At 38.0% G+C, this 16,576-nt stretch overlaps 1 non-coding gene across 1 annotated transcript; it reads left to right on the top strand.

The window, feature by feature from the left end:
• The first annotated feature begins 296 nt into the window (after nt 1-296).
• Nucleotides 297-370, top strand: Trnay-gua (transfer RNA tyrosine (anticodon GUA)). Its single transcript has one exon. It is a non-coding gene; the product is annotated as a tRNA-Tyr (tRNA).
• The last annotated feature ends 16,206 nt before the right edge of the window (nt 371-16,576 follow it).

Below are 16,576 nucleotides of genomic sequence, written 5' to 3'. Positions count from 1 at the left end.
GCAGACAAGTAAGTCTGGGACTATTAAGAAAGTTAAAATGATTTATGTTACAGTAAAATTTAAATACTGACAAAGTGATATTCGCCTATTATATAGAAAAATTTAACGCAACAAATTAATGCTCATTTCACGTTTAAGCTTATTACAATACAGTAAAAGTCATTATTTTTAAATCTAATGAGCACAAGATTATTATCTTCTATCATTGACAACTGATTCGTATTCGATAATTTAATATTATATAACAACCTGAGAGTTGAACAAAGCAAACAGAATTTTATAACGAGGCGGTACTCGAACGGTTAGCTCAGTTGGTTAGAGCACCGGCACGTAACGCCGGAGGTCATGGGTTCAAATCCCGCATCGTTCATAAAATTTTGTTTATCAAATTTTATTTGTGTAACATAATATAATAAGCCGTTGCGTTTTAAGAAAAACTAGCAAGAAACTAAACCATCAATCCTATTTGCCATTTAACAGTTTATTTAAAAACGACAAATTTTATGTTTTTTTCAAATAATTATTATATTATATAGTTATTGTATGTGCTGGTTCTAGGTGAACATTTTGAATTCCGAGGCCTGTATAAGGATACAAGAGAGGAGGACTTACCAGAGCAAAAGCGATTCATTTACCACGAGCCGGGTCGCGAATTTTCCCTCTTCTTTAGCTTATGACGTTTTTTTTGAGTGGCCACTCTTTCTACCGTAATTCCCGTAATATTGAAACTAGGGATCACAAGACACTTAATCACTATTTCACACGTCAGGAGATGAATTAATGCTAATCACGGTATTCAATACTGATTACCTCTCGCGGACCCAAAGATCGGCCACGCCCGCGCTACTCCGTAAGAGGGATATAGAGGGTGCAGGTAAAGAGAAGGAATTAATGCAACTCTTCGTGCACAATATTAATTAATTAATTAATTCGGTGCTTGTCTCACTATTTATAAAACTCTTTAGGCTTATTTGGCCTAACCAGTAATTATATTAGAACATACAAATTGTCGCAGCATGAATCTGAGCCGTTGAATATTATAGACCTGGGTTATTCTTTTTGAAGTAACATTTTTGTTTAACGCAGTAGAAACTAGTGACTCTAGGTAGGTCTCGTTTGGTCAGAATCAATGTAAGCACAAGCAATTTGGCTCCAAAAGCGTGGGCCTACTAAAGAAGTCCGCGCGTGAATTGGTGTACCAATGTCAGGTATGTAACTTTTCGTGTATTCTCAATTTATAACGCTTTTATAATATTTATATTGTAGTTACACGTATGTTTATTAAATTATTATTATTTATATCTTGGCTACAAATTGTTTAACGTATTTTTTTCACATTTTAGTATTTTTAGAGACTTATAAGTCCGACTTGACTACATCATGCGTTCAGTTCCGTGGTCACTTGGAAGAGAAGGCCAAACTGGCCTCAAAAAAGCTTGGTGTACTCAGTAAGGCGAGACAGTACTTCACTAAAAGCCACCGCCTGCAACTTTATAAGGCGCAAATTCAGCCTCACATGGAGTACTGTTCTCACCTCTGGGCGGGTGCTCCCCAGTACCAGCTTCTTCCATTTGACCGCATACAACGAAGAGCGGCTCGAATCATCGACAATCAAGTCATCTCCGATCGGCTTGATTCTCTAGAATTGCGTAGAGTTGTGGGTTCTCTCTGTATCTTCTACCGCATTTACCACGGGGAGTGCTCAGAGGAGCTGTTCGGGTTGATTCCAGCGGCCGAATTCCACCACCGGACATTACGTGCAAAGTACCATCCGCATCACGTAGACGTCTGGCATTCCACTACCGCGCGTTTTGTTCGAAATTTCTTGCCTCGCACAGCCACTTTGTGGAATCAACTACCGGCAGCGTTCTTCCCGAACAGATACGACTTGGGGACCTTCAAGAAAAAAGCATACTCCCACCTTAAAGGCCGGCAACGCATTTCTTGACACACCTGTTGTTGCGGATGTCCATGGACGATTGCCTCACCTCTCCCCATCCCGTGAGCCTCTTGCCCGTTTGCCCCCTCTCATATAAAAAAAAATCATGAATGATTCACAAATGAAAAATGTCTGCATGAGGTAGTAGTTACTGAAGATGAAGAAGTGCTTGATTGTAAAGATGATGAGGTTCAACTATAACCAGATTTGCAGACTTTAGTCCGAGAGTCGGAACCCCGTGAATATGAAGAACAAATATTTACTTCAACTAATAATTCTGACGAAACATCCGCTTCAGATGACATTCCACTCTCGCAACTATCAAACGGAAGTCATGGTCCGGTTAAAAACGAACGAAATTATTTGGCACAGAGATGTTCCAACAGCAACGCAAATTCTTTCCCAAAACATGAGGACGAGGAGATGCAGCTAGTAATCCGTTTACATCTGTTTCTTACGCAAGATGTCTTGTACATTTTGGTAAGGTTCTCTTATATACACAAATAAAATTTTAAAATAAAATTTTATGAATGAGGCGGGACTCGAACCCGAAGCACTGGTGGAACAGCAACGTGAGAGGTCGTCGGTTGGAGTCCCGCATCGTTCATAAAATTTTGTTTTTAAATTTTCATTTGTGTATTAATCCCAGCAGTGAGGGCTATCACTTTAAAAACATAACAAATTGTTCATATTTGCAAGGGCGACATCTCAACAAAATTTTCTAATATGCAAATATGGGGGTAGATGAAGCCACAACCTGAGAGATGAACAAAGCATAAAAGATCTTATGACGATACGTCACTCAAATGGTTAGCTCAGTTGGAAGAGGACACGCACGGAACGCTAGAGATCGTGGGTCCGAAACCATTTAAAATTATCACTTTCAAAACATAACAAATTGTATCTATATACATATGATTTAAAATAATATAGGACGAGTTGGTCGATGTTAACACTTTTCAAGAGCCTGATATCGGTCGTCAAAAATCTGGTGCGACAAAAAAGTTTTTTTATGAAAATAATTGACGAGACGAGCAGGACGTTCAACTGATGGTAATTGATATGCCCTGACCATTATAATGCAGTTCCGCTCAGGATTCTTGAAAAACTTAAAAGTTCTGAGCGGCACTACACTTGCGTTCTCGTCACCTTGTGACATACGATGTTAAGTCCAATTTACCCAGTAATTTCACTAGCTTAGGCGCCCTTTGGTTTTTTAGCACCTATATATATAGAGGCTATATCTAGACGTATAAATTATCTCGGACACATTCATCGACTTAAAAAGAACATCCCAATATTTTAGAGAGACACTTACCTTTTTGTATCGGTGTGTTCAGTCCGATACGACGCTATAATGGGACTCGTTACAAGTTTTTATGCTCGCCCTTATCCTAACATAGACCCTTTATATTTTATTTTGGGAATAACATATAGTTATATTTTTCGTGTGCGAATTATAGAAAGATTTTCTTCATTCACTGCCTACTTATCTAATACTTCTGCTAATTTTTCATTATTATGAAGGTATATATTTGAAGCTATACAATTTATCGACATAGAAATTCTAGCTGGAATGCTATAACTTATTGGGTGTACGTACTTACTTATTGAAGTAAAACTCCTATAGGCGCGACTACTAGGTAACTGGATGACAATGCAACGGAACCGGAAGTCCGTTAAGGCAAGATGGCTTCACGTTTCTGTACCATCTGGTTTTTCGTCCATTATTAGTATAGGCAAAGGGTTTGAGCCCAAAATTAATAATGTAAAGATCAATTTCTAAATTTCAATTATTTTATTTAATGAGTGAAAATTTTACAACATGCAAGTGGTATTAATAAATTATAAATAGAAAATAAAATAAAAATAATAATCAGTTAAGTGAAATGGTAGAATCCCAGGAACATTTTACTCTTTCTTCAATAAATAAGAATAAAAGAAAAAGTCAAGAAACTGATAATGACCTGCGGGCCTACCATGAACTCTTTTTGCAATTCAATTGACAACCTAAAATGAACTGCATTGCTATTTCGTACCACGACGTGATTAGAGCTATCTAATTTAGGTTGACGTCAAATCAACTGATTAAATCGCAATGATGTCAATTGAATGTCAAAAATGATGTCAATATCGTTATCTGAGTATTCTATCGTAAGATTCGTAAACTGATTTAGTTCGTTCATTAATTTGTACCATGAGGTAATATTTCAACGGATAGCTAATGTGTCAAAGTGAGCGATTCGAAAAAAGTTGCTTCATCCTTAGAGGAAAGTGAATCGTGTTGTTAATAAATTTTAAAAAATAGTGAAAACACAGAAAAGGAACATTTTATTGATGAAAGATGAGATGTGAATACTTTATTGGACTTTTTAGTAAAACAAAATACTTAAAATAAATACCAAAAGTGAAAATAAATGTATTTTTGCTATTTCCTATGCAAAAAAACCGCTAAAATCATATCATTTTAGGTTTCGAAACGCAACGCATATGGTTCGAGTAAGAGAGACAAACTTATGCAACTGTAGAGCGTCATCTCTTTCTCACACCGCGGACCACAGATAAATTTATTTCGTTCATTCTTCATAAGCGATCCAAACGCCATTCAATAAAAGGCACTGAAGTGCTATGAATGGTACGAATTTTAGTGATTCAGTTTAGGTAGCTAAACTGAACTGCATCGGAATCGCATTGCTTATTAAAAGTTGATGGTAGGCCCTCTGACCTGTGACAGTATTTATTTGATATAATGAATTAACGTTAAAAAAATAAAATTAAAGAGATTTTTTTTTATTCTAGGTAAAGAATGAAATGCCAACTTTGCTCAAATGATGAGGTTATATCGCCAGCGTTTCCGAGAAAAAAATAGAACATATAAAAATAAAAATCTAACAATTATCCTAGATCTTCAGCAATGCGTGATGGCTTAGTTAGTAACACGGCTTTAATTAATGTATATATATTTATAATGTATTTACGTATCTAATAATTATTCCCAAAATTAAATAATATTTAGTTTTGGTTCAATCGTGCGTAAAGTTTACAGTTTTTTGAGATACAGATTGAATAAAATTTTCTTTGTGTATTTTGATCGAAATTTAAAACATATCACATTGGCAAAAACTTACATCGTTAGAATGACGTTCAGTTTAATTAATCACATGAACACTTCCAAATTATAGAGATAATGTTAGCAGACGTCAGAAATTCCTGAGTACCAGTGATTTATGGTGACACTGATTATTCAGAGAGCAACTATTATTCGCAATGGATGTCATTATATCTTGTGGAATACTGATGGAATAGAGCATTAAGATGTTTTAGGGCGGAATAATTTGAGTGTCAAATTATATTGAAGTTATACTTCTTTAAGCATTATGAAAAAATGATGTGAATGAAATTTAAAGATGCGCTTACATCTTTGTAACACAAAAGTAATCGGTTGAAGTTGGTTCCTAAAATTATCTGACGTCTTTGCGTCATTCGTTATTTTTTTTTTGGATTCTTCGTCCATTATTAAGACAGGCAAAACCGTTCAAGCCCATACAGCCATCAAAGCCATCTTTGTAAGATTTTTACAAAATTGCTCTTTCTAAAAACGTAAAATATCGTTAGTTCGTTAGTCCGAAGAAATATTACTTCTTGCGTGCAATCGTAAGTATACCCACACTTTTTTTTACTAGCTGATTGTCCGCGTCTGCGAGCACGTAGCAGCGCCGTGGGGCAGCGCTGCCGATATTAATACAATATTTGTGCTGCACAAGAGGGCTATTCGCGCTACCTACCTACCTAGGTCCTAAGGAATCATTGAGAGCAAAATTCAAAGAAATTAACATCTTGACTATTGCTTCTCAATATATTCTTGAAACTGTCATAACCATAATGTTAACACCAGGAACAGACATAAGCATATAATGCCTACTACTCGACTAAGTCGAGTTAACAAGTCTTTTGTGGGGCGATGTATATGCTTTTACAACAGGATCCCAGAGAATGTTCAAAACAAAAGTATTACGTTATTCAAAAGAATTGTGAAAAACGTTTGTGTGGTAAAGGTTACTATAACATAAATGACTTTCTTAATGATACCACAGATTGGGAATGGAGCGACCGCCCTCAGGCTATTAAATAATAAGTTTAATTGTACAATGTTACTTTGTTACTTTGTAAATGTTACTTTAATTGTAAAACATATTTTTGATGAAAAATAAAAGCCCGCTGAGTTTGTTGCGCACATTCTTCTCGGGCATGAGGCATTCATTTTGGAATGGGTGGTAGTTTTTTTTGACTTTCAATAAGTTTCTATAATCCCATTTTGAATAATAATTTTTGAGTTTGAATTTGAATTTGACAATTTGAATTCATAAAAATAAAAACACTTTATATGCTTTCGCGTCACTCTTTATAAGTACTGATGTGTTCTGCAATGTCGTCTTAAATTATTTTATTCTATCATCAATAAGTTTTAACAGTACACATGATGTAAAGAATATTTTAGGTAATTTATTTACATTATTAGAGTTAATGAAATTTGAATATAAAATATAGCCAATGTCACCCGGGCATAGTGTAGCTAGCGAACAGTGAATGAATTGCTCGAACGTATCAGTAGATTGGGAGCCTATTCAGTGCAAACAAACAAACACAAAATCAAATCTTTCCTCTTTATATACTTTATTTTCTTTATAAACACATTTTAATAATAGATTATTTATATCATTTAAGCGATATTAAAGAATTTTGGTTGCGGTGGTAAGACAATCTCATAAGACATTATTTTATGATGTACCCGAGGAGTTGTCAACAGGGACGCTGATAATTTTTTTTTTTTTTTTTTTATGGAATAGGAGGACAAACGAGCGTACGGGTCACCTGGTGTTAAGTGATCACCGCCGCCCACACTCTCCTGCAACACCAGAGGAATCACAAGAGCGTTGCCGGCCTTTAAGGAAGGTGTACGCGCTTTTCTTGAAGGTACCCATGTCGTATCGTCCCGGAAACACCGCACACGGAAGCTCATTCCACAGCTTCGTGGTACGAGGAAGAAAGCTCCTTGAAAACCGCACTGTGGAGGACCGCCACACATCCAGATGATGGGGATGAAATCCTAACTTGTGGCGTGTCGTGCGAAGGTGGAATTCGGCGGCAGGAATCAAGTTGAACAGCTCTTCGGAACACTCCCCGTGATAGATGCGGTAGAAAACACACAATGAAGCGACGTCTCTACGCAACGCCAAATGATCCAGCCGTTCACAGAGTACTGGGTTCCCGACAATTCGAGCTGCTCTGCGTTGCACGCGGTCAAATGGCTCGAGCTGATACTGGGGCGCGCCAGACCAGAGATGACAGCAATACTCCATGTGAGGCCGGACCTGCGCTTTGTAGAGCGCTAGAATGTGGGCCGGCTTGAAGTATTGCCGTGCTCTATTTATGACGCCCAGTTTCTTTGAAGCCAGTTTGGCTTTGCCCTCCAGATGGCCACGGAATTGGCAATTGCTCGAGATTTCGAGACCCAGTATTCCGATACTAGGCGAGGCTTTAAGGGAAGTGTTCTCGAAGAGCGGTGATATGGCAAATGGGGTTTTTTTAGTGGTAAACGCGCAAACTTGAGTCTTCTGGGGGTTAAATTGGACAAGGTTCAACTTACCCCATTCCGCGACCTTCTCGAGAGAGGACTCGATAGAAGACACAAGTTTCTCCCGGCACTGGTCGACGTTTTCCCGAGAGAGACCTGCATGGCCCGTGTATACGGCATCACCAGTGCTGTCGTCTGCATAGCAATGCATGTTGGCGGTGTCCAACATATCATTGATATGCAGAAGAAACAGCGTGGGAGATAGCACACAGCCTTGGGGAACTCCAGCGTTCACGGGCTTGGGATTCGAGCAATAACCGTCGATAACGACCTGTATGCTGCGCCCAGTGAGGAAGCTGGAGGTCCACTTGCATAAGCTCTCGGGAAGCCCAAATGATGGAAGTTTTGCGAGGAGCGCCTTGTGCCATACACGATCAAAGGCCTTCGCTATATCCAGACCAACTGCCAGGCCTTTCCCCTTGCTTTCAATAGCCGCCGGCCATCTATGTGTTAGGTATACCAGAAGATCGCCAGTCGACCGACCATTGCGAAAGCCGTACTGCCGGTCGTTGATCAACTGGTGACCCTCAAGGTATACCAAGAGCTGGCGGTTAATTATGCTCTCCATGATTTTGGAGAGTAGGGAGGTAATCGCAATAGGCCTGTAGTTTGCCGGATCCGAACTGTCTCCTTTTTTTGGGATCGGATGGACAAGGGCTGACATCCATGAATCAGGGACTACGCCTTTTGAATAAGAGTGCCGGAATAAACGCGTTAGCACCGGCGTCAACTCAGGGGCACACGTTCTAAGCACGATTGGAGAAATGCCATCCGGCCCGCTCGACTTCCTGACGTCCAACGAAAACAGAGCTCGCCTAACAGTTTTCTGTCGGAACTGTACTTCAGGCATGGAGCTCTGACACCGCGGGATGGTCGGCGGTGTTTTTCCATTGTCGTCAAGAGTCGAGTTGGAGGCAAAAAGAGTGCACAGGAGATCGGCTTTCTCTTTTGCCGTATGGGCCAGGGTGTCATTCCTCATGTGCAACGGCGGCATGGACGGCTGGTTGAAGTTACCAAGAGCAGCTTTCGACAACGACCAGAACTTGCGTGTTCCGGTCGGGTAACTGGAAAGCTGCTCGCCAATTTTGACGACGTGCTTCGATTTCGCACGGGCGAATTGCCGCTTAAAAAATCTGGAGGCACGGTTATATTTCCTCTTCAGAACTTTGCAGTTCGGATCCTTTGAGCCCAGCGCCGCAACCCAAGTTCGATACGCCTGTTTTTTGCAGTCAGATGCTGCTTTAACTGACGCATCGAACCAGGGCTGTGATCTGCCACCGATCGGTACTACAGAGCTTGGTATAAAAATATCCATGCCCTGCAGTATCACATCGGCTACTGCAACGGCGCAGGCACTAGGATCATCCGAAGGGAAACAAACCCTGCCCCAAGGGTAGGATGCAAAAAAGGAACGCATCCTATCCCAATCTGCTGACTTGTAGTGCCAAACGCGGCGGGTCGCTGGTGGTCTGCGACGTTGGCGTCGGATAGGCACTACACTCCTGACCAGGCAATGGTCGGACGTTCCGAGAGGGGCGTCGACAGAGACCTGGTAACCATCGGGATGTGTAGTCAGCAGAAGATCTAATAAGGACGGCATGTGGCTATCCACATCCGGGAGCCGCGTCGGCGACTCAACCAATTGGGACAGACCATACGCCAATGCAAAATTATGCACAGATCGCCCTGCGTAGTCTGTGGTACGTGATCCAAGCCATTCGGCATTGTGCCCGTTGAAATCACCCAAGACTACGATTTCAGCGGAGGGGATCTGAGCAAGCACGTCATCAAATGCCGCTTGAACGCAGCCCATGAGGTGATCCGTTTCTGCGTTACCACTATGGGACCTGTAGACACACGCATAGATGCGGACGCGGTCCTCTAAATCTACGCGGAGCCAGAGAGTAGACAGGCCCCTACCCTCAAAATTGCCGAGACGGCGACAGCAGATATCCTCCCTAACGTACACACATACCCCGGCATGAGGCATGAAATTATGCTCAATTTTGTACCCGGGGTACGTTAAATATGACGTATCCCTAGGTCGAGATATCTGCGTCTCCGTAAGGAAACACAAGGCCGGCTGCGACGTCTCAAGGTGGTGGTGGACGGCGTTTAAGTTGGAGTGAATTCCCCGGATGTTACAAAAGTCCACATTAAGCGTGGAGCGGGGTGCCGTGGTGTTGCTGCCCTGTTTGTTCTGTGACATACATGGTACTGTGCCCTCCCCAGAATACGAAGGGCAGCCCGAGCGCGAATGCTCGGGGAGGGATTCTCTGGCTCTACAAGAGCCGGTACCCTCCTGGGGTAATTTCTCTTTAAATACCAATGCTCTCATATTTTGTTGGGTGGGGGGGGGGAGGGAAGGACGGGGGGGAATGGCCTCCGGTCCTCGACACTAACCTATGCGAAACATAGCGGCACTAGGCCGCTACTTCACGCCGGTATTCTGTGCGAGTGTGGTAAGTAACCCGGACGAGTCTGGCCCGATTGTGCTGACGTCATGAGACAGCAGCGTGACTCTCCCACTTTCAAAAAGCCCGTAGTCGCCTCTTACGACACCCTTGGACCTGGGACTACCCTATTCTTTTTACGCCCCGGGGCAGCACAGGGCAAAATGATTAAAACAACAGAAATGTACAGCGATTTTCGTTTGTACATTAAATATGAGAATGGCTACACAACTTTGATGCGAAATAAAAGAAGGAACGCCTATTAAAGTTTTAACAAACATAACAAAATGAGTCTCGTTAAGAGAATGTATAGCTGCTAGAATTACTTAAAATAAATAGAAAAAAAATAATAAAACCAAACAGTCCACTTATGCACGAAAAACATCTGTGGCACAAAAGGTATATTAGAACATTTGACTTTTACTTCCACTTCTAACATAAAAAAATCAAAAACAGTCTTGCCTAACCAGAAAAAATATTTTGCCACCGTCTAAACCTACGTTTTTTTATAAAAGAGGGGGCAAACGGGCAAGAAGCTTACGGATTTGGGACAGGTGAGGCAACCGCCCATGGACACCCGCAAAAACAGGTGTCAAGAGATGCTTTACTGGCCTTTAAGGTGGGAGAATACTCTTGTCTTGAAGGTCCCTAAGTCGTATCAGTTCGGAAAAGCCGCAGCCGATAGTTGATTCCACAAAGTGGCTGTGCGAGGCAAGAAATTTCTTGTAAAACGCGGGGTTGTGGAATGCCAGACGTCAACGCGATGCGGGTGGTACTTTGCACGTAATGTCCGGTGGTGAAATTCGATCGCTGGATTCAACCCGAACAGCTCCTCTGAGCACTCACCGTGATAAATGCGGTAGAAGAAGATACGTAACATAAGTACTATTAAAGTCCTAATGACTAAACAACGACAATCTAAACATAAGAATAAACTCCATTTGTAGATTACATTTGTTATTCCCGGGACGACTCCGACACGTATTCTATCGTTGAGCACGTCTTGTAAATACCTAACTGTAATACCAAGTGTTGTTTAAATCTGACTTCTGATGAATGTATATGATATTAAAGTGAACAAAACTTTCATTTTAAGCTACGTAGAATACTTGAAGATAGCCTTAATTAATGCTTATTGTTGCTATAAATCACAACACTTACAACTGAAATAGTCCTTTGATGCCGGTAAATCAAAGTTAAGTCAAGTAAACTTTATTCAATTAGGCTTAAATTAAGCGCTTTTGAATCGTGTCTACAAATATTTCATTTAAATTACTGAATCTACCATATGTTCGGAAAAAGTTGAGCTCGTTAGAAGAATATACAAGAAATTCAACGGCCACCCATTTTTATCAAATAGACTGTTATACAATGGTCTGTAATATAAATAACAAATTAGTTTGTAACATGCTGCATCCAGTATATGAACCGTGTTTACATACTATAAGTTATTTCATAAAAAATAATGAAGAATAAACTGTATAAATATAAATTATCGTATATTGGATGCATCAACCTTTAGAGCTTGAATTCATTGTTTGTGTAAGGATGGTTCGCGAACACGATGGTCGTGATTACTGTCATAATTAGTAATTGCATCGAATAAATACAATGATTTATTAACTACTAGCTGAGTAGATAGGATAGGTTTTAAAAATAATAAGCAAGTTTGGAATTGAAGTTTGTCTCATGTACTAGCTCCGGATCACGTTTTCGCTCCCATTCCCAGCATATTATATGAATCTTATTTCGTGGAAGATTGCTATGGCATACTAAACCTACTATTGGTATAGTTATAGCTAATTGAAGTGAATTTCAGTTTTTCACAAATCCCGCGGGAACCATGGATATTTCCGGGATGAAATGTAACATACCTCTTTTACCAAGCTCTAGTCTATCGTTGTACCAATTATCATTACAATCGGTTCAATAGCTCCGGCGTAAAAGAGTAATAAACAAACTTACATTAACATCTATATATATAAAAATGAATTGCTGTTCGTTAGTCTCGCTAAAACTCGAGAACGGCTGGACCTGTCTTGAATTATTTGTGGAAATCCTGGGAAGGTTTAAAAGGTGAATAAATATGAAAATGCTCGGAATTTAAAAAACAACGATTTTGATTTTTCTTTGATGTGTCCCCCGTCGTTCAGAAATCAAATTAAAATAATAGTTTATAATGAATGTGTGTGTCTGAAACTGAAATATCAAATTGAAACCTTATAAAAAGCAAGTATTTCTAGAAAAATCGACATAATAATATAATTTCATTCATACCGAGTATTTCTTTTATATGTTTTAATAAAAATAGAATTCCTTTTGTTTGTTTTAAATTTATTCTATACAAAAGCTTAGGTCTTTTTTTATCGATTGAGGCAGTACGAAGTCTGCCGGGTCAGCTAGTTTATAATATTAGTAATGATAACAGTATTAGTAAGTTCAAGATTCTGAAATATCGCATCAATAGATTCATATAGGGCATCAAGCCTAAATGTACATAGAAGTAAATTAAATTTTCTCGTGACAAAGAATCATTAAAATTTCGAATAACGAAGTGAAAGCAAAAAATCCGTACAAATTTCGCGGGAGGCTGAAAACAATTCACTAAATCCAATAATGTTGATGGTGAGTAAACATCGTACAGCGTGCTGCGTTTAATTCTTTTGTTTGTATTATATTCTTTATTTTTTGAAGGATAATTGAGCATTTGGATAAATTAATGATGAGTGATTTTCTATTTTGATTGAGTTTCTATCAACCTTTCTTAAACCTGGTGTGGTCTAAGACCTCAGAAAATTACTACAATTCATAACTTCAATTCAATACCATATATTGTCCATCTGTTTTCAAATATTTCTAATAATACTTTTTTAAAGGTGTATAATAAAAATAATATTTAGTAAACAACTGGGCTAAAAGCCTAACCTAAAATTTTACCCATTAAACGAAAATTCACACTTATTTTTGAATATCGTTTAGCCAGTACAGGTTGCCTGGAAGAAGTCGCTTTTAAGCGATAAGGCCACCTATTGCTTGTTATGTATTATTTATGTTGTACTTAATTATTTTGTGGTGTGGAATAAAGATATATTTCATAAAAAAAAAACAAAAATAAGATAGCTTGTGCTAGGAATATTGACCCTATATTATTTGCGTATACGCAATATAACATAGATAGCACATAACGTACAACAGATTAAAACACAAATAAAATTTAAAAAACAAAATTTTTATGTAAGAGTTGAACGAACCATATAAGATTTTATGATGATACGTCACTTGAACGGTTAGCTCAGTTGGTTAGAGCACTGGCACGAAACGCCAGAGGTTCGAGTCCCGTATCGTTCATAAAATTTTTTTTTCAAATTTTATTTGTGTCTCAGAAGTGTTGGTTATCACTTTAAAAACATAACAAATTTTATAATAATAATAATAATATTGACCCACTTTTTACACAAATTATCTTGCCCCAAGTTAAGAATATATAGCCTGTGTATTGGGTTACAAGACAATGATATATTTAATACAATATACTTACTTAAACATACATAAATACATTTAAAGATCCATATTCATCATATAAATGCTTGCACCTACCGTGATTCGAACCCGGGACCTCTAGCTTAGTAGGTAGGATGGCTAACCACTTGGCTATACAGGTCGTCGTCAAATTGTTAAGTAAAGGGTACCAATATAGTAATGACATTACAATATTGTATATTTAAGAAAAATTAAGAAAGCTGGGAGAGTTTCTTGTACTGCTTTTTCTCTTCCAGAGCACCATTTGTTTCCGAAGCGGTTGTAGTATCTAGCATATTAGAAATGACATCAAAAATAATTCTAAAGGAATCAATTTTGAGAAAATAAAAGCCTTTTATACACAATATTGCGTTTACGCATTATTGCCTAATATTGAATAATAATTAATATTAGTATTAAGAGCTCATGAACCATCCCGCTCTTTCTTGTCTAAACGAATCTGGGATTATTTTATAAGAAGTGTCTAATAAGCACGGGGTTCGGATGTTCTCCTTCCGTTTCGATGTTAGGTACAATTCTGATTTATTCACGTGTGAAATGCTCACCTTTAACAAGGTCCGGTGGCCATTTCTCGTCTTTATCATCAGATCCACTTTACTAAATGTTACTTTCTATACACAAATGCTTTTTTTGTCTCTGAGAAAAAATCTCACAAGAAATAATTATTTGTTCAACAAGTGAGCAAAGTTATTTTTTGCTGCGAGTGCTGACTTTAAATTACGAATTGGCGAAGTAGTCCAGAATTGAATTCTAAGATAGACTACTGAGGTAGTGAGTGATTTAAAGGCACGACACAAAAAAAAAATTGCTCTCGTGTGAAACACACAACTTTTCACCTCGACTAGCGAGAAAAGTGTTATAGGTTATATTTAACAATATTTATTATAAATATAAATCCCCCATAAAAAATCAAAAGCTGAAAAAAATCTAAATTTCGTAACATAAACATTTTTGTGACAATGAGATAATACACTAGGTTTAAATGAATTCCGGAACGCACTGGATCGCATTGTTTATTTTTTTAACGTGGAGTAATTCCCGGATGTATGGTCACGTGGGGTTTGAAATTTAAATCACTTTGCCTCACGTGCTCACTTTTCACGTAGCAATAGCGCCTTCTTCGTGCTGGAGAGGTGAAAATAAATAAATCAGATAATATGAACACAGATACAAAAAATACAGTCGAACTAAGAAGCTCACCCTTTTTTTAAAGTCAGTTGAAAATATTGTAGTTTCTTAATTTTGAAAATTAGTTTTTAATCTTCTTTTAATAATCATCGTGATTTTTTTATTAGATTTCGCTTTTGAATTCAAATTCATATTCAAATTCAAATAGTTTATTTCTCAAAATCCTAACCGCATCACTTTTTGAAGTCAAGAAAATATACAAATAATAGAATAATACAGTCCTACTGCTAAATTATTATAACATTATTTACATTGCTTTAATCCCATGCACTTTTATTTGTTATATAATCTTTAATTGTATAATAAGCTTTTTTTAAAAGTTTCTGTTTAACAAATATTTTAAACTTTTTTAATTGTAGTTTGCAAATTTCTTCAGGGATTTTATTATAAAAACGGACACATTGTCCTCTGAATGATTTGTCTATTTTCGTTAGCCTTGTGTGAATCAGAGCAAGATTATGTTTATTTCTATTATTATATATTTGTGCCTAATATGTCAGTTTTAAAGTTTTGTTAAGTCAAGTATTACTTCTTATGTGAGCAAATAGATACACACATTAATAATAAAATAATAATATAAAATAATATTGACACATTCTTACACAAGTTATCTTGCCCCAACTAGACCTAACTATAGCCTGTACTATGGGCAAGACAACAATTTTATATATAATACAATATACTTACTTAAACATAAATATTATTATATGCAAATAAACATCCATGACTCGGAAACAAACATTCATATTCATCATATAAATGATTGCACCTACCGGGATTTGAACCCGGGACCCCTACCTCAGTAGGCAGGGTCACTAACCGCTGAGCTGTAGGGGTCATTAATTAATTAATAATTTGCACAGTAAGTTTGATAAAAACCACAAAATATCTAAACAACAACAAAAGCTTCGTCGCAATATATTTAAACATTAATTTACCAACCGTGCTAATAAAATTTTACGTGTCCAATACATTGTTTAGATAAAAGCATAAAACCTCGTACAAAAATCATTCCAACTGATTTATTTAACTTCATTTTGTGTATTCGCTTGGTTGAGAGAATTTTTTATTTTGATATTTGCAGTTCAATTTACTTGAAGCGAAAAAATATATGAACCACTTAATTTGACAAAGCTTGTCTGGCAACAATGTAATTGTATTATCTCCAAACTTCATAAAGATTACTCGACTGAACAGTTTGTTATGTTTCTAAAGTGATAACCAGTGGGAGGCTCTTTTGCACAGGATGCCGGCTAGATTATGGGTACCACAACGGCTATTTCTGCCGTGAAACAGTAATGTGTGTGCATAACTGTGTTTCGGTCTGAAGGGCGCCGTAGCTAGTGAAGTTACTGGGAGAATGAGACTTAACATCTTATGTCTCAAGGTGACGAGCGCAGTTGTAGTGCCATTCAGAATTTTCAAGAATCCTGAGCGGCACTGCATTGTAATGGGCAGTACGTATCATTTACCATCAGCTGAACGTCCTTCTCGTCTTGTCCCTTATTTTTATAAAAATACCTTCTTGGACTAATTATACAAATAAAATTTGAAAACAAAATTTTATGAACGATGCGGGACTCGAACCCGCGACCCCTCGCGTTCCGTGCGAGCGCTCTTTCCAACTGAGCCAACCGTTTGAGTGACGTATCGTTGATAAAATCTTGTATGCTTTGTTCAACTCTCAGGTCCATCTACAAGATCTACTTTACAGTAGATAAAATGCTCAACCCAAATATTTGCATATTAGGAAATCGACTTGAGATTTCGCCTTTTCAAATCTAATTTTTCCTCTAAATGAAATCTCGCATCATTCATAAT

Source organism: Leptidea sinapis, chromosome 22 (assembly GCF_905404315.1).
Source record: "Leptidea sinapis chromosome 22, ilLepSina1.1, whole genome shotgun sequence".
NCBI lineage: Eukaryota > Metazoa > Arthropoda > Insecta > Lepidoptera > Pieridae > Leptidea > Leptidea sinapis.
The sequence above is the reverse complement of the archived record's forward strand: the minus strand, read 5'-3'. Positions and strand labels throughout refer to the sequence as shown.